The 23,229-nt window shown below is 33.9% G+C and overlaps 1 non-coding gene across 1 annotated transcript; it reads right to left on the bottom strand.

Annotated features, from left to right (window-relative positions):
* Window positions 1-221: 221 nt before the first annotated feature.
* LOC140521923 (U2 spliceosomal RNA) lies at window positions 222-412 on the bottom strand. The gene has a single exon (XR_011973189.1). It is a non-coding gene; the product is annotated as a U2 spliceosomal RNA (small nuclear RNA).
* Window positions 413-23,229: the final 22,817 nt, after the last annotated feature.

Genomic DNA, 23,229 nt, shown 5'->3' with positions numbered 1-23,229 from the left:
CTAATAGTGAAATATATTTTACATGATTGCACATATACAAGCTATATCAAATTGCTTTCTCTCTTAGGGAAGAGAGAGGGAAGAACAGAAAGAATTTAAAACTCAAAGTCTTTAAAAATGTATGTTGAAATTATCTTTACATGTAATTGGGAAAATAAAATATGGTCAAGTGTCATTAAAATATTTTTTAAAAATGTAAAAAGAAGAGCAGAAAAAGAGGAAAAGATTAGATTTTGCACATCATTATTTCTAAACTGGGTTGATGTGTGGAGTAGGTGGAGCAAGCTCCTATTTAGACTCCCTGCTCCAAAAATCCATTTAATATATTGTCCTGAGATAAAGGACGTACCAGATATTAAAGTGATAAGAACAGATACTACACTTAATTTTAATCAAAAGGCTGAGAAGGGCGTATTCAGGGAGGACAAGTACCTTAGTGTGATGGCTGCTGAGCCTTTTTTGGGCTCTTTCCACCTTTGGTGTGCACCTGTTCCATCTAACTCTCACCTGTGGCTCCAAGAAGCTGAATCATGAGCAGTGGCCACACCCCAGGAAACCGTTTCAGCAGATGGGCCAAATCAGAGGGTAATCAAAGGTTCTCAAACCCATTAGTGGGTTAGGGGGGTGCCTACCTCCAGCATGTGAAGACTTCATCTGGTGGAATGGGCAGATAAGAACAATCTGTTCCAATGGCCATGAAGGCACTGAGAATATACATGGACAAAACCTATAGTTGATGTTCTGAAATGTACTCCTATTTCTACAGCTCAAGAGTTTACCTGTCAGTTGTGGCTGTTTTTCAACAATGGGTTTAAATTTTGTCCTTGACACTTATTAGCCTTACATAATTCACTTCACTTCTGTGAATTCCCAGGGTCTTCGTCTGAAAAACACAGCACATGCAATAGTAATATTTATCTCAGAGAAATATAATGGGGCTCATATGAGCTAATGTGTCACAAAAGTATGTTAATATTACTAAGACTATGCATCTTGTTTCATAAGGAATGTATATTTCAAATTTAGAGGAAATTGTGGAAACTCTGTATTTGACACATGGCTTACAGGGAGTGTGTGCGTTTCTTTGAAAATTTTTATACATAAATATTTTCTCAGATTATTTTACTTAGGAGTTATTGTATATCCTTTATCTGAATTATCCAGACAATTGTTCCAAACTTTTGCTTTACATACAAGAGCCTAATTTCATTTTACTTTTTTTTAATTTTAATTTTTTATTTTTAACACAGTTTATAACAGATAAAGCAATTCAAACTTTTAGTCAGTTGATACTTCTTTTTAAAGTATTTACAATATGGACCACAAAAGAAATTTTTTTTTTAAACATTAACCAACTGATACACAAATAATATTTATTTTGATAACTTCACAAGCTATTGACCTAATTGTCTCCACAGTATTACTAAGAATTAAGGGACCCTAACTTATTGTTGTTGGTCTAAAGTCCTATGCCTAATAACTTAATTTTAGACTTAACCTCAGATGTTCCCCCAACAATAATCTATAATTGAATAGGTCTAGTATAAACCTTTTTTACAAACCTTTTGACTATAGGAAGTTGCCACCAAGAATAGGAATATTGTAGGAATACAATATCTCCCCAACTTCATGTCAGTTCCAAGCAGGATGAGATTATCCACTTCCATTCAGTCAGACTTACAGTCTGCCACATGTCAGTGGGGAAATTGAGTCAGGAGAATCCTACCTCAGCCCAGGCTGAACAACCGCTCTCCCACCCTTCCCATGACATCACCTTATGCAGTTCATATCAGCATCTCATCAGCTTACTGGCATCATGGACTGGAGGCTCAGATCACCTTTCTAGCTATCCATACCTGGAGTTAGACTCAGAAGAACAGTCACTTAATAGTCCCATAGAATCCAAAAATGGCAAGTTCTAATAATCAGGTTTCAAATATGATTATAATTTAACTTTGGCTAAGGAACATCTTTTGACTCAAATCTTAAGTGGCTCATATGCCTTTCTATACATGTTTTAGTTCCTGATTAGATAGAAATCATAAAATCAAATTTACCATTAAAACCTTAACTTTTCCATCAATGCCAAATTTTGCCTGAGGTTACTTTCCTCTAGGGGATTTAGACTGAAATTCTTTTTCCCAAAGTAAAGATGTTATTGATTTATTCTCAGTAATTAATTCAGTCAATTGTTTTAATACTAATTGCTTTTACCGTAATTTGTAACATATCCAATTTTTCTCCCCATCACTCCCCTCTCCCCACTTCCTAATACCTTGTATTATGATTATTCCTTCCCTCAGTGTACCCTCTCATCTCTCACACCCCACCCTTCCCTTATCCCCATCTTCTCTCTTCTCTTGTAGGGCAAGATAAATTTCCATACCCCATTCCCTGTAGTTCTTATTTCCCTATTATATGCTATAAAAATTCTTAACATTCATCTCTAATACTTTGAATTCCAACTTCTCTCCCTCCCCATCCCCACTGAGAAGGGAAGCAATTCAATACAGACTAAATATGTGTTCTTTTGTAAAAGACTTCCATAATAATCATGTTGTATAATACTAATTATACAACATGTCCTACTCTGTCCTACTCTATCCACCCCTTTTCCCCCCCTACAATTGACCTTGTCCCTTCTCAAAAGTGTTTGTTTCTAGTGACTCCTTTCTCTGATTTGCCCTCCCTTCCAACATTCCCTTCACTCCACTTGTTGCCTCCTCTCCTACTTTCCTTTGGTGTGATATAAATTTTCATATCAAATTTGGTGAGCATGTTATTCCCTCCTTCAGCCACATGTGGAGAGAGTAGCTTTATTTTTCCCCTTCTCCCTTATCTCCTCCATTGAATAAGATTATTATCTCTTTTATGAGTTATAGCCTGCTCCATTTCATTACTCCCTTTCTCTTCCCAGAATTTTCCTCCTTCACCCTTTAATTTTTTTTATTTTATTTTTATTTTTCTGTGGATATCATCTCTTCTGATATAACCCATCCTGTACTCTCTATCTATCTGTGTGTGTGTGTGTGTGTGTGTGTGTGTGTGTGTGTGTACAATCTCTCCATCTACCCAAATACTGAGAAAAGATTCAAAAGTTAAAAATATTTTATTTCCATGTAGTAATGTAAATGGTTTGGCTTTAGAGAGTCTTTTATGATTTTTCTTTTCTGTTTACCTTTTCATGCTTCTCTTGATTCTTGTCTTGGGAAGTCAAATTTTTAAATACAGTTCTGGTCTTTTACTCAATATAAATGATGGAAAGTTGTCTATATCATTGAATGACCAATTTTTCCCTTGAAGTATTACACTCAGATTTGCTGGGTAGGTGATTCTTGGTTTCAATCCCAGTTCCTTTGACCTCTGAAATATCCTACTCCAAGCCCTTCAGTCCCTTAATGCTGAAGCTGTCAGATCCTGTGTTATCCTGATTGTTTTTCCATAGTACTTAAATTGTTTCTTTCTAGCTGCTTGCAGTATTTTCTCCTTAATCTGTGACCTCTTAAATTTGGCCACAGTATTCCTAGGAGTTTCTCTGTTCAGGTCTCTTTCAGGAGGTGATCAGTGAATTCTATCAATATTTATTTTGCCCTCTGGTTGTAGAATATCAAGGCAGTTTACCTTGATAATTTCATGGAAGATAATGTCTAGGCTCTTTTTTTGATCATGGCTTTCAGATAGTCCAATAATTTTTAAATTATTTCTCCTGGATCTATTTTCCAGGTCAGTTGTATTTCCAATGAGATGTTTCACATTATCTTCTATTTTTTCAAAGTTTTGGTTTTGTTTACTTACTGCTTTGTTTAACTCAAAGTCATTCATTTCCCTGAACTCAATTTTCTCTTTCAACGAATTATTTTGTTCAGGGAGCTTTTGAACCTTCTCCTCCAGTTGGCTAATTCTGCTTTTTCAAACCTCCTTCTCCTCATTGGCTTTTTGGACCTCTTTTTTCAATTGAGTTAGCTTCATTTTAAAGCTGTTATTTTCTTCAGCATTCTTTTGATTCTCCTTTAGTAAGCTGCTAACTTGTTTTTTAAGGTCTTCTATTACCTGAGCCCACTTTAAGCTCCCTTTGGAGGCAGAGGCTTTGACTTCCTCTGATACTATGCCTTGTTCTTCCTCACCCAAAAAGGATGGGAGGAGACACCTGTTCCCCAAGAAAGTAACCTTCTATGGTCTTATTTTTTTCCCTTTTTTGAGCATTTTCCCAGCCTGTTAATTGACCTCTGAGCTTCCTCTCCACAACCGCCTGGCCTCCAGTTCCTCCAAGCCAGCACTTGGGGCTGTGATTCAGATGAGCTGCTTCCAAGCCTCGGGGGTTTTAGGTGGAGGCAGGGCTGCTATTCAGTGTGAGATTAAGATCAGCTGCTCAGGAGGGGTCAGGGCCACCACACAGGGCTCAGTTCCCTCAGGGGGTTTACTATGAGACCTTCCACAATGGATGTGGGCTACAGCCTGCTTTGGGAACTCCATCAGCTGCTGCCTCTACTGCTGCCTCCTGAGGGGGGCTGAGCTATGGGAACACCTTGCTCCCCTCTCATCCAGCCAAAAAGACCCTCTCACTGACCTTTGGTGCCTGTGGGTTGAGGGATTCTGTCCCTGAGGCCTGCTCAGTCCTGCTCCTCCTGGTGCCACATGGTCAAGGCAGGGCTGGGCTCTGCTCCTCGTCTGGTGTACAACAGACCTTTTCTGTTGGTTTTTCTGGTGTCTCTGCGATAGAAATCTCCATTCTGTTGTTCTGTGGCTTCTGCTGCTCTACAATTTGTTGAGAGTTCTTCTGTACAGGTATTTTATGGGCTGTGGTGTAAGAGCTAGCGTATGTATATCTTTCTACTCCGTCATCTTGGCTCCTCCCCCATTTTATTTTTTCAATAGATTGTAGTCATCAATACCTATACCTAGGATTTTTATTCTTAAAAAAAATAAAGCCTCAGCATATTATAGATATTAATATATCAATCTCCATTATTTTCCTTTGGATATACATTTATAGATTCAGGGTATATGGGCCTTAACAAGCAACATATTTACTTGGCATTAAAATGAAAAAAAATTATACCAGTTAGTGTTCAATAGCAACTATTGTGTGTTGACAACCAATTGACATTCATTCATCATGAAGTATTTTTGAGAAGAAATTTTAGTTTCTCCTAAGAGCAGGAGTTCTTCTGAATTGAGACTGGTTTAGGACCAGCATCTGAACAATGATTTAATATGCCTATAAATTTTACTAAGGGAGATACAGCAGGATTCTTAGACACATGTTGATCAAAAGAAGTCACATGCTAGTGTGTGTAAATCAGCATTTTAGAGGTAGAATCTTTAAAAAATTGTTAATGCATACCAAATGCAATCATTAATTTGCATTAATATGAGTTAGAGGAAAATGGAATTTTTAAACAGTTATATACAACAGAATATCAATGGTATAACAATTCCATGCAAGAAGAAGTCAATAAATAAATTTATAAAATAGTCACAAGGTGAAATATGTCAAATCAAATATTAGAAAAATAATAATTTGAAATATGATTTAAAATAATTTATATTTTATATTTTATAGAGTGATAATATTGGATGAAATTTATTCCTTTTTTTGCTTATTTACCTTTCTTATTTCCTTGCAACATTGACTTTTCTATGATGGGCAAGCATGGAGAAGCTGTGATCTGTATCATTACAGGAATTATCCAAAATTACAAACTTAAGCATACATTTGAGTATTTTTTAGCTATTATTATTTTTATTTTTTTATTATTTTATTTGTTTTTGGTATTCTACAATCACTTCCATATATCTTAGATTTTTCTCCTCTCTCTCCCCTTCCCCCCTACCTCCTCACTCCCTTCCTGAGATGGCATAAAATTATATATAGGTTCTACACATACATTCCTATTAAATACATTTTCATCTTAATAATGTTGCACAGAAGAATTAAAATAAACAGGAGAAATCATAAAACAAATCAAAACATAATACAAAAGAAAATGGTCTACTTCATTCTGTAATTGAGTTTCAGAGTTCTTTTCCTGGATGTGGAAGGCATTTTGCCATAAGAGACCACTGGGTATTATTTAAGTCCTTGCATTGCAATGAAGTACTAACTCTACCAGAAAAATTCCTCCCATACTGTGATGCTTTCTGCATACAAAGTTGTCCTGGTTCTCCTCCTTTCACTCAGTATCAGTTTATATAAGTTTTTCCAGGCCCTGTGAAGTATTCCTGTTCATCATTTCTTGTAGCACAATAGTATTCCATTACATTCCTATACCACAATTTATTCAGCCATTCCCCAATTGATGGGCATCCCCTTGATATTCAGCTTTTGGCCACCACAAAGAGTGCTGCTATAAATATTTATGCACAAGTGAGACTCTTTCTCATTTTTATGATCTCTGGGGGTTACAGTCCTAGAAGCAGTATTGTTGGGTCACAGGGTATGCACATTTTTGCAGTGCTTTGGGCACAGTTCCAAATTGCTCAGAATGGTTGGACCAGCTCACCGCTCCACCAACAATGAATTAGTGTTCCAACTCTCCCACATCTTCTCCAGTATTTGTCTTTTTCCTGTTTTGTCATGTTAGCCAATCTGATAGGTGTAATGTGGTATCTCAGAGTTCTTGTGATTTGCATCTCTCTAATCAATAGTGATTTAGAACATTTTTTCATATGACTCTTGATAGCTTTAATTTCTTTCTCTGAAAACTGCTTGTTCATATCCTTTGACCATTTATCCATTGAGGAATTACTTGCACTCTTGTACATTTGACTCAGTTCTCTATATATTTTAGAAATGAGGCATTTATCACAGACAAAAGTTGCAAAAATTATTTCCCAGTTATTGCCTTTCCTCCTAATCTTGGTTGCACTGGGTAAGGATGTGCAAAAGCTTCTCAGTGTAACATAATCAGAATTATCCATTTTATATTTCATTGTAGAGAACCTTGAGGGATTTGAAAGCACTCCTGATTAAGAGTCCCGCTCCCCCAAGGCAGAATAATCCTGACTTGAGAAGTTAAATGATATATTGTTCTCAAGTGCATATCTTTGAATTCGGGTGTTGAAATTCCAGGAAATAAGGCCCCTGCTATACAGGATAACATTCTGATAAAGAGACCTTGAGGCCTCCCTTTCTATTTATCAGGATCTGTTCTGTTTCATGCCTCAATTGCTACCCCTATTTTTTTTTTTACTATTTAAGCACCCTGATCCCCTGATTTATTGGCTCAGTATGTCTAGAATAAACTCAGATTTTTCAGATTGCTGTGTCCTGCCTGTCTTTTCATCATCAATCTGTGATCCCCATATCCACCCCAGAACTGCCAGATTGTGCTGGCCATGGCACTTCAAAATGCTTTCTCTTGTTTAGTAAAAACTTCTTCCCTTCTCCATAAATCTGATAAATACAGTATTCCTTGTTCCTATAATCTATTTATAGTGTCCATCTTTATACCTAGATAATGTACCCAATTGAACTTTCTTCTTGTATATTGTGTCAGCCATTGGTCTATGCCTAGTTTCTGCCACCCTATTCTCCAGTTTCCCCAGCAATATTTATCAAATAGTGAGTCCTTATCCCAGAACTTTGGTGCTTGGATTTATCAAACACCAGGTTGCTATATTAATTGACTACCATGTCTTGAATACTTGACTTATTTCACTGGTCTGCCCTTCTGTTTCTTAGCCAGTACCAAGTGGTTTTGATTATTACTGCTTTATAATGCAATTTGAGATCTAGTAGAGCTAGGTCACCTTCCCTAGAAATTGTTTATATTAGTTCCTCTGATATTCTGGAGCTTTTATTTTTCCAGATGAATTTTGATATTGTTTTTCTAGCTCTAGAGAACAACTATCTGATACTTTGATTGGCATAACACTGAATAAGTAAATTAAATTAGATTGAATTCTCATTTTAATTTTATTGGGTCAGCCTACCCAGGAGCAACTGACATTTTTCCATATACTTACTTCTGACTTTATTTGTGAGAAAAGTGTTTTGTAGTTGTGTTCATATAGCCCCTGGATTTGTTTTGGCAGGTAGACTCCCAATTATTTTAGATTGTCTACCATAACTTTAAATGAGATTTCTCTTTCTATCCCTTGCTGTTGGGCTTTGTTGGTAATATATAGAAATGAAAAACATTTGTGTGGGTTTATTTTGTAACCTTCAACTTTACCAAAGTTGTTTATTATTTCAAGTAGTTTTTTACTTGATTCTCTGGGATTATCTAAGTATATCATCATATCATCTTCAAAGAGTGATAACTTAGTTTCTTCTTTGCCTATTCAAATTCCTTCAGTTTCTTTTTCTTCTCTTATTACTACAGCTAATATTTCTAGTACAATATTGAATAATGTGGTGATAATGTACGCCCTTTATTCACCCCTGATCTTATTGGAAATGCATCTAGCTTATCTCCATTGCATATAATGCTTTCTGAAGGTTTTAGATTGATATTGCTTATTATTTTATGAAAAGTTCCATTTATTCCTATGTTCTCCAGTGTTTTCAATAAGAATAACTGTAGTATTTTGTCCAAAGCTTTTTCTGCATCTATTGAGATACTTGTGTAGTTTCTATTCGTTTTGTTGTTCATATGATCAAAAATGCTAATAGTTTTCCTAATATTGAACCAGATCTGCTTGCCTGGTATAAATCCTAACTCATCATAACGTATTATTCTCGTAATAAGTTTCTGTATTCTTTTTGCTAAAACCTTATTTAAAATTTTTGCATCTTTGTTCATCAGAGAAATTGCTCTATAATTTTTTCTCTGTTTTGGCTCTTCCTGATTTAGGTATCAAAACCATATTTGTATCATAAAAAGAATTTGGGAGAGCTCTTTCTTCCCCAATTTTGCCAGATTGCCTGTATAGTATTGGAATTAGCTGTTCCTTATATGTTTGCTAAAATTCACTTGTGAATCCATCTGGCCCTGGATATTTTTTCCTAGGTAGTTCATTAATAGCTTATTCCATTTCTTTTTCTGAGGTGGAGTTATTTAAGTACTCAACTTCCTCTTCTGTTAACATGGGCAATTTATATTTTTTAAAGTAATCATGCACCTCATTTAGATTGTCGAATTTATGGGTATACAGTCCGGCAAAGTATTTTCTAATTATTGCTTTTATTTCCTCCTCAATGAATGTGAGTTCACCCTTTTTGTTTTTTATATTGATAATTTGGTTTCTTCCTTTCTTTTTTTAATCAATTTGACCAAAGGTTTATCAATGTTATTGTTTTTTTCATAAAACCAACTCTTAGTTTTATTTATTAGTTCAATAGTTTTCTTAATTTCAATTTTATTATTCTCTCCTTTGGTTTTCAGTATTTCTAATTTGTTATTTACTTGAGGATTTTCAATTTGTTATTTTTCTAGCTTTTTTGATTGCACACCTAATTCATTGATCTCCTCCTTTTCTATTTTATTCATGTAATCACTCAACAATATAAAGCTTCCCCTAAGAACTGCTTTGGCAGTATCCCATAAGATTTGGAAGGTTCTCTTATTATTGTCATTCTCTTGAATGAAGTTGTTGATTGTTTTCATGATTTGTTATTTTACCCACTCATTCTTTAGAATTAAATTATTTAGCTTCCAATTAATTTTTGGTGTATTTTTTCATGGCCACTTATTATATACAATTTTTATTGCGTTATGATCTAAGAAGGATGCATTGACTATCTGCCTTTCTGCACTGGATTTTGAGATTTTTATGCCCTAGTACATGGTCAGTTTTTGTATATGTGCTAGTAATGCTGAGAAAAAGGTATATTCTTTTCTATCCCCATTCAATTTTCTCCAGAGATCTAGCATATCTACCTTATCCAGAGTTTTATTCACCTCCTTAGCTTCTTTCTTGTTTATTTTGAAGTTAGATTTATCAAATTCATTGAGGGGGAGGTTGAGGTCCCCCACTGTTATAGTTTTGCTGTCTTTTTCTTCCTGTAACTCCTTTAACTTCTCCTCTAAGAATCTGGATGCTATACCATTTGGAGCATATATGTTTAGTAATGAAACTGCTTCATTGTCTATGGTGCCTTTTCACAGGATATAGTTTCTTTCTTTATCTCTTTTGATTAGATATATTTCTGCTTTTGCTTTGTCTGAAATTAGGGTTGCTATCCCTGCTATTTTTACATCAGATGAAGCACAATATATTCTCCTCCAATCTTTTGCCTTTTCTCTGTGTGCATCCCCCTCTTCCAATGGTGTTCCTTGTAAACAACATATTGTTGGATGATGGTTTTTAATCCATTCTGCTATCCATCTCCATTTTATGGGAGATTTCATCCCATTCATATTCACAGTTTGGATTACTATCTGTGTTTTTCCCTTCATCCTCTCTCCCACCATTTGTGCTTTTCGTTCTCCCTTCTCCCTTCTTTTCCACAACAGTTTTAATTTTGACCACTACCTCCCACAGTCTTTCCTTCCTTCTTTCAGCCCCCCTCCTTTTTACTCCCCTTTACCGTTACTATTTCTTTGTTCCCTTTAAGTAGTCCCTTCCCTTTCTTTCCCCTTTCCCCTCCTACTGCCTGTAGAGCTAGTTATATTTATGTACTTAATTAAGTTTGTTGTTCCCTCCTTGAACCAAATCAGATGTGAGGAAATATCAAACAATGCTCATCTTCTTCCCCTCTTTCCCTTTACTGTAATATAATTTTGTGCCTTGTCCTGTGATGTAAATTGCCATTTTCTGCCTCCTCCTTTTCACATCTCCTGTTGCAATCCCTTTGCACCCTTAAATCATATTTTTGTGATCACATCATTTACTTTATACCTGATCCCTCTAGCTATGTATATCCCTTAATTTCATAATACACGTACAATTCTCAAGGTTAACAAATAACATTTTTCCTTATAGGGATGTAAACAATTTGCACATATTGAGTAACAAGGTTTTTTCCCCCATTTACCTTTTTATGACTCTCTTGAGACCTGTGTTTGAAGATTGAATTTTCTATTGAGTTCTGGACTTTTTATCAGGAAGGTCTGGAAATTCCTTATTTCATTGAATGTACATCTCCTTGCCTGAAATATTATTCTCAGATTTCTTGGGTAATTGATCCTTTCTTATAGTTCCAGCTCCTTTACCTTACAGAATATCATATTCCAATTCCTTGGATCTTTTAATGTAGGAGCTACAAGGTCCTGTTTGATCCTGACTGTTGTTCCTCGATATTTGAATGGTTTCTTTCTTGCTTCCTGTAGTACTTTGTTCTTCATTTTACAGTTCTGGAATTTGGCAACAATATTCTTTGGTGTTTTAGTTTGGGATCATGTTTGAGAGGTGAACGGTGGATTCTTTTGATGACTGTTTTGCCTTCTGGACCTAGGACTTCTGGGCAGTCTTATTTGATTATTTATTGCAAGATATTGTCCACACTCTTTCTTATTATGGCTTTCTGGTAGGCCAATAATTCTTAATTTTCTTTCATGAATCTATTTTCCAGATCAGTTATTTTTCAAATTACACATTTTACATTTTCTTGTATTTTTTTCATTCTTTAGATTTTGTTTGACTGATTCTTGATGTGTCATAGGTCATTTGTTTCTACTTGCCCAATTCTAATTTTTATCAAATTGTTATCTTCAGATAACTTTTGCATCTCCTTTTCCATCTGTCCAATTATTTCTTTTTAAGTACTTATTTTCTCCAGTTACTTTTTGTACCTCCTTTTCCATTTGTCCAATTTTGCCATTTAGGTTTTGTGCTTCCTTTTCCATTTGTCCAATTTTCCTTTTTATGGAGCTGTTTTCTTCTGTGAATTCTTTGTTCATACCTTTAAAATCATTGACCAATTTTTCTTCTGTTTCTCTAATTTGGCTTTTAAAATCCTTCTTCAGCTCTTCTAAGAGTGTTCTTTGTGCTTGAGACCTGTTTGTAGTCCCTTCTGGAGTTTCAGATGGGAGTACAGTCTCAATGTTGACCTCTTTGGTATTTGTGTTTTGGTCCTATCCACATAGAAAGATTCTATGGTCTTTTTTTCCTGCTTTGCTTCTTACTCATGATAATGAGCCTTTGTTTGTTGTGGCCTCTGGTTCTTTCAGCTAGAACCTAAAGTGCTACTGCTTACCCGGTACTGAGCTGTCTGGCATGAGAAAGCAGAGACCAGGTGAAATCTTTTTGTTTTTCCTCGGATTTACCCTGGAGCTAGCTTGTTAAGTATGGGGGAGGGGTGGTCTGGCCACAAGGAGTCACCTCTGCTCAGTTAGAGTACAGGCAAGCTCAGTGGTTGATGATCCTGGCTGCCCTGGTATCTTCTCATTTCCCCTGGGTTGCTGAGATATGCCTGTAATCTTGGAGTTTGTGGTTATGAGACTCCACTCTCCTGGGGTTCCAGATCTCCTCCAAGTTCACTGAGGACAGCTCTGGTCCTGGAGCAACTCTGGTCCTGCACTGGTTCCCTTCCACTACAGCAAGAGGAATCCTCCTTAGTGATTTTCATAGCCTCATATGCTAGGAAACTTTCTGCCCCTTCTACTGATCCCACTGTTACAGGATTTTTCTGGGGAAATATTGTATGGTTCTTTCAAGGTCAACAAGAGGAGGAGAAGAGAATTTATTGATCATTCTGCTATTTTGACCCCTGGAAGTTCAAATACGTGAATTATAGACACTTAATCTGTAGGCTAAAATCTCAGGAGCAGCTGTTGCAGATACCTGGGTCTCCATGGCTCTCACTTGCTTGGTTCTGCTGGCCTCCTGTCCTAGGCTGACATGCCTGTGATTCCACACTGCAGCTGCTGCCTTAGGCCACCTGAGGCTTCCTGTTGGGGCCTGCCATAGTGAGACACACTGCTGGGCTGTTCGTCGCGCCCTCCGCCACTCTGGTGGAACAGAATCTTCCTGTCAACCTTCCAGTCTGTCCTGGGCTGTGAATCTGTCACAATCTGTCTCCTATTGGATGCTATTCCTCCAAAATTTGGTCAGATTTTCTTTTTAGAGGTATCTGAAGGAGTTCATCTAAGAACTTAGATAAGTAGTTCCTCTCACTCTGCCATTTTGGCTCTGCCCCCTGGGTATGAATTTTTAAATGATAACATGTCCTTATAATCAAATTTGTAATCTGAACAATCTTCCTCTGTGTATGAAAAAAACAAATAAAAACCTTGCTTCAATTCATGGAAACTTTGGGGATGAGTATTTGTAACACTTCTATAATTGCAATTTCATGACATGAAAACAAATCAAAAAAGTGCATTTCAATCAGTCTGTTTGTCTACATAATTCCAAAATTACTTGATGTGTTTCTCTTCTGCTCCAGTAGATATGGATACAGATACAGATATAGAGACAGATGTGATTTAAGATTTGCTTAATTACCTGAGTATTTCATGACCTTATTTTTAATCACTGTATAGGAGACTTTGATAGAAGTGCTAAAGTTTCCAGGAAAGTTGTGACATTATTCTTCAAAAATGTAGATGAAATGAACTATAATCACAGGGAATAATGATTATAGAATTGATTTTTCTAAAAATTATTCTAAAAACTGGCATGACCAACATTCTACAATGAAAATGAGGAAATATTCTTTTTAAAAATGAGACTAAATTGAAACTATCAAAACAAAATTCTGACACTGAATAATGCATGCAGTAAACTTGTCATAATAACAACATTTTCTGACTAGGCAAAATAGAAAAATAAATGTTTTGGGATCATATACTAAACTAATATACTACAAACACCAACAAATTTCAGATATAACCGTAAGACTTCTCTAAAAATGTGTTATCCTATCATTACCCTTTTCACAAATTTGGATTTTTTCAATCATCCTCACCCATGTAATTTGGAATTTTAGAAGAATGACTCTTAAATATTTCTGCTGATTAAAGTCACCATGATTCATGGTTATATTTTCCAAGACATATTGCTTGAACTAACTAGTTACTCCAAGGCCATGAAGAATGCTAAATTTTATTGTCTTTTCCTCTCCCTCATGTCCTATAACAAAAAGATAAAGTTTTTACTAAAATCAACTGTTTTTCCCAATTTGGTTGAATTCAGATTATAATTTGTAAGGGTAATTATTTGATTTTATCTAAAATTTAACTGGTGTTACAGCAGTCTCCTCTGAACACCTGTAGAGATTATTGCTTGTATCATTCACTTTAACACTTGGTCATATATTACCTCTTATAGCTCCCTGATTTGTGCATAATCTAAAATCTTGAAGGCATTATGGTATAGTATAAAGAATACGAACTCATCTTAGCTTATCTTTCTATCTCAGAAATCTTAGTGACACTTCTATATCTCTGAAGAGAGAAGTTTGAGAAAGCGTTTTCATCTGTGGAGTGCCCCAGAAGGCTAAGAGAAAACCAAGAGGTTCCTTCTCCTCAGTAGGTGTTAAGAACTCTTCAAATGACTTTGCTTAGCTTGAAAAGCACATAATCTGCAGGACAAAATCCCCTGGAATTATGTCAGAGTGGAAACATTTTAATGAATTTGAAGAACTGGTATTGTGCTATTCCATCCATCTCAATATTTCCCCAAATAATTCACTAATTTCATCCAAAAATAACCTGAAAATGAAATGATCATCTGCCATGGTAAAATACAAATTATGCCCACATATGTCCCAATTTCTACCTGGCACTAGTAGTTTAAAGATTTCTAATTTGGCCATAAAATTCTCTTATCAGAAATTGAACAAACTAAAACTCATACCAAAAGAGAATGAGTTTCTCCCTCTCCCCTCTCCACTCTCTTCCACTACACATTTTAGAGGAAAGTAGTGGGAGACAATTCCATATAAAATATTTTTGTAGAAAAGGGAGTTGTATTAATGCTATGAGTTTGTGGGCCAAATGAAGGATGATTAAAAGTTAGACAGGTAGGACATGTCAGACAGGTGAATGCTGAGTGAATCTTTGGACAACTATTGGAATAAGGCAGTTAATTAAATTCAATTCATTAACCATTATAAAGTAACTATGTTCCAGATATTGTGTAAAGTGCTAAAGTATGAAAGATGGACATATGGGAAAGAAGACAGTGCATATAATTCAGGGACATCCAGTGTTGGCCACAAGAGAATATTTCAGCAAGTTATTGAAAATAACTGTCCCTGCTTAAGAGTATCAAATTTTGAATCAAGAGCCCCAATGTTTAAGTGCAGATGCTGCCATTTGTAAGTTGTATGACTATGAAGTAGTCACATAACCTTTCTGAGCTCCAGTTGTTTCTTCTGTAGCAATGTACTATCAGTTTCACAGGGTTGGAAGGAAAATACTTTATTAACCTTAAATCATTGTATTGTTGAGCTATTATCATATTGACAGAAAGTCAGTATTAGGGAAGACAAGCACTGTGTATAAAGCCTTAGGGTCTAGGTTTTGGGGTAGGGGTCTAGTTCTTGGGATACTTTGAAAGAACAGAGTGGAAATGTAGTTCTATAATTCAGCTAGAAGTTTGAGTGCTGAAAGGGTGATTTAGAAAGAGATCAACCAGGTTGGGATCAAGTACATAGTAGAGGGAAACAAAAACCCAACTGCTTGAATTAGGGAACAAGTTCATCAAAAGACCAGCAACAAGAGTAATTTCATTTCCAAGACTAAACTAAGGATCCTATTAGTGTCTGGGTCTGAAATACAACTACATTTGAATTAGGAAATTCAGACACAGAAAGGCAGACCAGTCATGTTGGAGAAGAGGGAAGTGTTAAGAGAAGACTTTTTGCTGCTATGCATTACATAATTGTTTTTCTTTTAAATACAGTGGAGCAATCATTATTTCCACAATTAAACTTCTGCTTTTAAAGAAATTGTCATTAATTAGCTCATTTGCTTCATCTTTATTGGACAGTTTATCATTGTTGTTAATAATAAAACAAGCCACATTTAAATAGTGTTATGTGGTTTACAAAGTACTTTCTTCAAAACAACCTATTGCAAATTGTATTATTGTCTTCTATTATTATCCTATGCAGAGGAGGGAATTGAGCTAGTATATTTGAATATCACTAAAAACCAGGTTTTCTGACTACAATCCTGGTGCACTCCAGTAATTAACCCTATACTAGTCAAAATGTGTCCTAGTTCTCCTTAATCCCTTTCTTAATCCCTTTAGCAGTGATTAATCTGAAGGATCAAAAATTAAGATTTTTTTAAGTTTTAAATTTCATTGTCAAAGTTGGATTTTATTCCACCACTGACTTCTAAAAATTAAAGAGTGACTAAAACTGGGGAAAGCATCATGATTCAAAAGTAATTAAAGTAAACTAGGTCCTGATTAGCACGAATAATGCATTATTTGGAATTGTATTTCATTGGGCAAGAATAAATCACCACATTTTATAAAATTATATATTCCAATTGTGTAAGTTCTAATATTTGGGACTTTTTGGCAAGATCAATTACTCATAGTAATTAGGACCTAGGTGTATACAGTTGTCCTTTCTATATTATTAGTTTCTGCATCATGGTTTCAATATATCATGGGCTGTCAAGAGAAATTAAATGGGAATTTAGGGGGAGTTTTGCAGAAGCCACAAAGGACACATGAAGTCAATAGACAACAGGCAAAAAGTTTAGAAACTCAGAATATGCAAAAAAGTATAATATTGTATAACATTAATATGTTTTACTTTAATACCATAATAATTCAGACTTATTTTCTCATACAAAAGGAAGACCAGAAAATTTTACATGGATTTCCCAGATCACAGAGACACCACATCTCTAATCTCTGTGATGTGGAAGAGATAATTGTAAAGACATACACGTACAAAGACATAGTTATAATTGTAATCATACATTTCTTGAGCTGAAACAAATCCACTTTTGTGGTTGGTTAAGTCAAAATTTGGTGATTGTAAAATGAAAATATTACCTAGTTAAGATGACAATAGATATGAATTTTTTTGTCCTTTCTGGGCACAGGAAAATCTGTGTCAATTGAATTCAACTTAACCAAATGTTCATTTATTTGCAAAAAACAAATTTACATCACCTAATAGGTATGCTATTTCTAAAGCCTGTACAATATAAAATACAAACTAACATTTACATTTTGTCTTCTATCCAGTAATATAGACTATAGATCATAATAAACCTGTGAAATAAACTATAAGTATAATGAAAAAAGTCAGTCCAGGGGAATGGCAAGCTTTTAAGAACAAAACTTAGAAGACAAAAGAGAAAACACTTTGAAGAAGATGAAAAGAGAGAGAGGCATTTCTTTAATCAATACTGATTTAGAGAATCTTTTTCGTATGACTATAGATAGCTTTAATTTCTTCATCTGAAAACTACCTGTTCTTATCAGTTGACAATTTGTCTTATAATAAATTTGACTCAGTTCTCTATATATTTTACAAATGAGGCATTTATCAGAGACACTGACTGTAAAAAAAAAAAAATTCATAGCTTTCTGTTTCCCTTCTAATCTTAAATGAATTTTGTTTGTGCAAAACCTTTTAATTTAATGTAATCAAAATTATTGTTTTGCATTTCATAATGCTCTCTATCTCTCATTTGATAATAAATTCTTCCCTTCTCCATATATCTAACAGGTAAACTGTTCCTTGCTCTCCAAATCTGCTTGTAGTATCACCCTATATGTCCAAATCATGTACTCATTTTGAAATTATTATGGTATATGTTGTAAGATCTTGGTCTATGCCTAGTTTCTGCCATATGATTTTACAGTTTCCCCAACAGTGTTTGTCAAATAGGGAATTTTTATCCCTAGAGCTGGAGTCTTTGGGTTTATCAGATTACTATAGTCATTGAGTATTGTGTCTTGTGTACCTAACCTATTCCACTTATCCACCACTCTATTTCTTAGCTTGTATCAAGTAGTTCTGATGATAACCACTTTCTAATACAGTTTTAGACCTGGTACAGCTGGACCACCTTTCCTTGCATTTATTTTTAAACACTATCCTTGATATTTTTTTCTTTCAGAATAATTTCATTTTTTTCTAGCTCTATAAAATAATTTTGGTAGTTTGATTGATATGGCACTAAATAAGTAAATTAATTTAGGTAGAATTGTCATTTTTATTATATTAGCTGGGCCTACCCATTAACAACTGTTATTTCTTCAGTTATTTAGATCTGACTTTATTTATGTGAAACATGTTTTGTAATTGTATTCTTATAGTTCCTGTGTTTGTCTTAGCAGGTAGATTTCCAAATATTTATGTCTACACTAATTTTAAATGGATTTTCTCTTTCTTGCTGTCTGGCTTTGTTAGTGATATGTAGAAATGCTGATGATATATATGGTTTTGTTTTAGATCCTGTAACTTTGTTAAAATTGTTTATTATTTTATGTAGTTTTTTATTTTATTCTTTAGAATCATCTAAGTATACTTTTATATCATCTGCAGAGTGCTAGCTTTATTATTTTGCCTATTGTAATTCCTTCAGTTTTTTTCTTCTATTGCTAAAGCTAATATTTCTAGTATGATGTTCAGCAGTTGTGGTTATATTGGGCATTCTTCTTTCATGCCTAATCTTATTGGCAATACTTCTAGCTTGTTCCCATTATATGTGGTGTTCACTGATGGTTTTAGATAGATGCTACTTATACTTTTAAGGAAAACTCCATTGATTCCTAACTTCTCCAAATCTCTTCAGAGGAATAGGTGTTGAATTGTGTCAAATGTTTGTGTGTGTGTGTGTGTGTGTGTGTATGTATGTGTGTGTTTCTATTGAGATAATGGTAGGATTTCTGTTAATTTTGTTACTGATATTGTTACTTATGTTGATAGTTTTCAAAACAGTGAACAAGCTCTGCATTCCTGGCATAAATTCCACCTGGTTATAGTGCATTACCTTCATGATAAGCTACTGTTATCTCTTTGCTAATATTTAATTTAAAATTTTTGCACCCATATTCTTTAGGAAAATTTGTCTATAATTTTCTTTCTCTGTTTTGACTCTTCCTAGTTTAGGTATCAGCACCATATTTGCATCATAACCCATTTTTCTATAATAGTTTATATAGTATTAGAATTAATTGTTCTTTAAATGTTTGATAGAATTCACTTGCAAATGCATCTAGCCCTGGAGATTTTTTTCATATGTTATTCATGGATGTCTGCTATTTTTTTTTTCTGAAATGGGGGTAAGTATTTTATTTCCTTTTCTGTTACACTGGGAAATTTATCTTTCTATAAATATTCATCTATTTCACCAATATTCTCAGATTCATTGGCATACAGTTGGGCAAAATAGCTCCTAAATATTATTTTAATTTCATATTCATTGGTAGTAAGCTTACCCATTTCATTTTTGGCACTAGTAACTCGGTTTTCTTCTTTTTTAAAAAAAATGAAATTAACCAGTGCTTCATATATTTTATTTTTTTCACAAAACCAGCTTTTAATTTAACAGTTTTCTTAATTTTAACTTTTTCACCTATGATTTTCAGTGTTTCTAATTTGGTATATAATTGGGGATTTTTGATTTGTTCTTTTTCTGTCTTTTTAGTTGCATTCTCAAATTCATTCATTTCTTCCTTCTCTATTTTATTTATGTAAGAATTAGAGATATAAATTTCTCCTAATAGCTGCTTTGGCTGCATCTCATAAATTTTAGTATGTTATCTCATTATTGTCATTCTCGTGGATGGAGTTATTGATATTTTTCTATGATTTGTTGGTTGACGTACTCATTCTCCAGAAGAAGATTGTATAGTTTAGTAATTTTTATTGCATTTTTATCTGAAAAGGATGCATTTAATATTTCTTCTTTTTTGCATCAGATTGCTATTTTATCTTCCCTGTGCCTCTGTATACCTTGATTACTTAACAATTTGCCCATACTCCATAGTTCCAAAAAAGAAGCATACTCGCCTCTGCCTGTAACTTCTTAATTATATGACCTTTATCTATTCATGACCCACATCCATTTGGCATTTGTTATAATATATGATGTGATATATTGGTGTTCAATTAATATATATTTACCAATTTGCTTTGCAGTTTTCTGATTTTTAAGAGGGAGGGGTCAAATTTTGAATCCTTACAATAGTTATTGGGATTTGATTCAGCTTTTACGAACACCATATTAAAATATTCATTTCCTTCTCTTTATTATGAATATAATCCATTCAAATGATCAGTTTTTATGTATTGAAATAACATCAAATTTCTTTGTTCTATTTTTGAAGTTCTGGTACCACTAGGCATCATTAATTATTATTTATTTTCATAATTTTTCTTGAAATTCCTGACCTTTTTGCTTCTCCAGATAAAATTTGCCATTTTTCTTACTCTTCAAAATCATCTTCTAATAGTTGTATTGATATAAATAAATAAATAAATTGAGGTAGTATTGTCATTTTTATATTCACAAAATCTAACCCAGAATGTTTAATATTTTTCCAATTATTTATGTCAGTTTTATTTCTGAAAAATATTTTGTAGTTGTATTCATATACTTCTTGTCTGTAAGTTGCTAGGCAGACTATAAAAACAAATTATGCATTCTGTAGGGTTTTTTGAATGGGTTATTTTTCTCTATCACTGGGTTTTGTTGATATATTTGTACTTTTCTGGTTATTCATTATTTTAATTTATTTTAATTCATTTAATGTTTTTGCTTTCCCAAATAGACTATCATTCCATTTGTATATGAAATAGATTTTGTGTTTTATCTCAGTATTTAATAATATTTCAATTATTTCAATTATTAATTCTTCTAACTGCCAATAATTATAATTACTTTACCCTTGAATTAATTGTAATCTTTTCCTTAAAGGCACACACACACACACACACACACACACATACACACACACATACACTTGCTATTGTATTATGGACACCAGCGATGTGTTTATTCTTTTGACTGATCATTATTTGTTCCAGATTTTTATGCCTCAAAGTGTAACTGATTTTTATCAAATTGCCATGCTCACATTATACACATATTTTTATTTACTCCTTTTCATTAGTGATTAGTTTCCACTTTCCATACCATAGAACAACGACATCTAACTTCAATAATTCTCCTTTGATCCTTACCTTCGTGTTCATTTATATGTTCTTTCTAAAAAGATTTCTCTAACTCTGAGGGAAGATACATTGCGATCCCAAAGTATTAATTTTTCTGCCTATTTATATAATTTCAATAACTATCCTTATGAAATTTAGCTAATATGCATTACATACTGACAAGAATCAATTTTATAAGGAATCCTTAAAGATAATGCAGTTTCCCTAGTTATCTTAGGTGTATCCTTATTTTTACTTTGTGTGAATCTTTATTTTTTAAGTATTTCTTACCAACAATATTATTGTTGTATTTTGATCTTTCACCATTTTGTTTCCTTCTTCCATTTTGTGGGGCGTGAGTTAATTCCAATAATATTCATGGTTATGATTATTAATTGTGTATAATCCTCAAAAATTAATTTCCTTTTTAACCTCCATTATCCTCTTTACAAATAATGAGTTATATCCTCAATGAAAGAAAAATGTGTTCAATACCGAAGATCTATAAGAAAATTGACCTTCTCCCACATAAGTTCCCCTATTGTTTTTCCTTCAGTCCTATTGTAATTACAGATCCTCATCCTTTCCACTTTTAGTAGCTATTTTGTGGTCTACTCTTCTGAATTGTAGCTTGTTTTAATTACAACTAATCTCTCTTTGATTAGTAAGGGTTTATGGACCTTTTCTGCATAAACACCTGTCTTCCTTCTCCCCAATCTCATTTGTTTCCTACCTGCGTTTAATGTCCTTCAGTATCAATCTTTCTCCCTGTGTGTAAGAAGTCATTTTTCAACCTTCATTAGTGTTGTAGAGATGAAAGTGAATTTCATATGATTTATGCTCTACCACTCCATCCTCTATATTTGTACAGTCTTTTTGTACCACCCTCAATAATGTGAAACAGTAAGTACGATACTCTTTAACACCCTTTTTCCTCCAGCATATCCCTTTATAACCCTTTTTATTTCTTAACAAAATAACCCCATTTGTCTTATTTTTCCCAATTCTATAAGCCTTGAAGACATTATAGTTTTGAAGATGCATTTGGTTCTTCTTTCCTCATTAAAATGTAAGTGCTTTATCATCATAGAGCTCATTACAAATGCTCAGTTATGTTTAGCTTTCTTTATTTCTCTTTTCTTATGAGTTTCTCTTTCAACAACTCTCTAAGGATTTAGTTTTTTTTTATCAGAAGTGATTGGAAGTCCTCTATTTTCTCAAAGATCCATTTTTAAAGTGAGCCACTTCTGCTAAAATTTTTATTTTGAATTTGAAATATTTTATTCTGAGACCTATACTCCTGTAGAGCAGTAGCTGCTTGGTCTTCTATGAGGATGACCACAGTTCTTTGGTATGTGAACCTTTACTTTCTGGCTGCTAGCATTTTTTTTTACTTTGAAACTCTAAATTTTAAATATTACATTCCACTTTTCACTTTGGGATATCTTTCAGATCATAGTTCATACATTCTTTCTATTTTTTCCCTCTAGTTCTAAAATATCTGGATTTTTTCATTTCTATTTTCTTGAAGTATGGTATTCAGAATTTGGGGTTTATACACACATAAATATTTGGTAATTATTCTCTTTTCAGTTTTGGTCAGGCATATCTGGAGCAACTGAATGTTATTTGGACTAGAATTTTAAAAAAATCTGCAAAACTTGTATTGCATCTGGGCTTTTCTGTCCTTGTTACTCCAGCATCATCATTGTGGTTGTTGGTACCATCATCATCAATCATCAAAATTAGCACCTACTATGTGCCAGATACTGTGCAAAACAAATGTCATCTCATTTGATTTTCACAATAACCCTCTCGTGTAAGTGCTATCATTACACCCATTTTAAAGTTCAGGAAACTTAGGCAGTGATTTATCCAGGGTCATGCATCTATTAAATGTCTGAGTTTGCATTTGCACTCAAATCTTCCTCAGGAAGGACCTGTTCTCTATCATTGTGCTACTTCACTGCTTCCTAACAAGAGGAATCTTAATAGGAAGTGCATCTGGTACATTCTGGGTGAGTTTTTTAAACATATGAGTTGTAAGAGATAGTTGTTTTTAATGACATTTACAATGAGATTCTGATTCATTCTATGTATCAGAGTGTTATAGAAGGTCACTTTGTCAGAATGTTTTATTTCCTATATGATCTAGTCTGCTTCCATTAGCACATGGAATTCCTGTATTTATTCTACTCTTCTGTATTATTGGTTTCTCTTTTTATGAAGAGAATTCGTAGAAAATAGACGAATGTAACATATAA

This window comes from Notamacropus eugenii, chromosome 1 (assembly GCF_028372415.1).
Source record: "Notamacropus eugenii isolate mMacEug1 chromosome 1, mMacEug1.pri_v2, whole genome shotgun sequence".
NCBI classification, from domain to species: domain Eukaryota; kingdom Metazoa; phylum Chordata; class Mammalia; order Diprotodontia; family Macropodidae; genus Notamacropus; species Notamacropus eugenii.
This window is presented reverse-complemented; position numbering and strand designations above follow the sequence as displayed.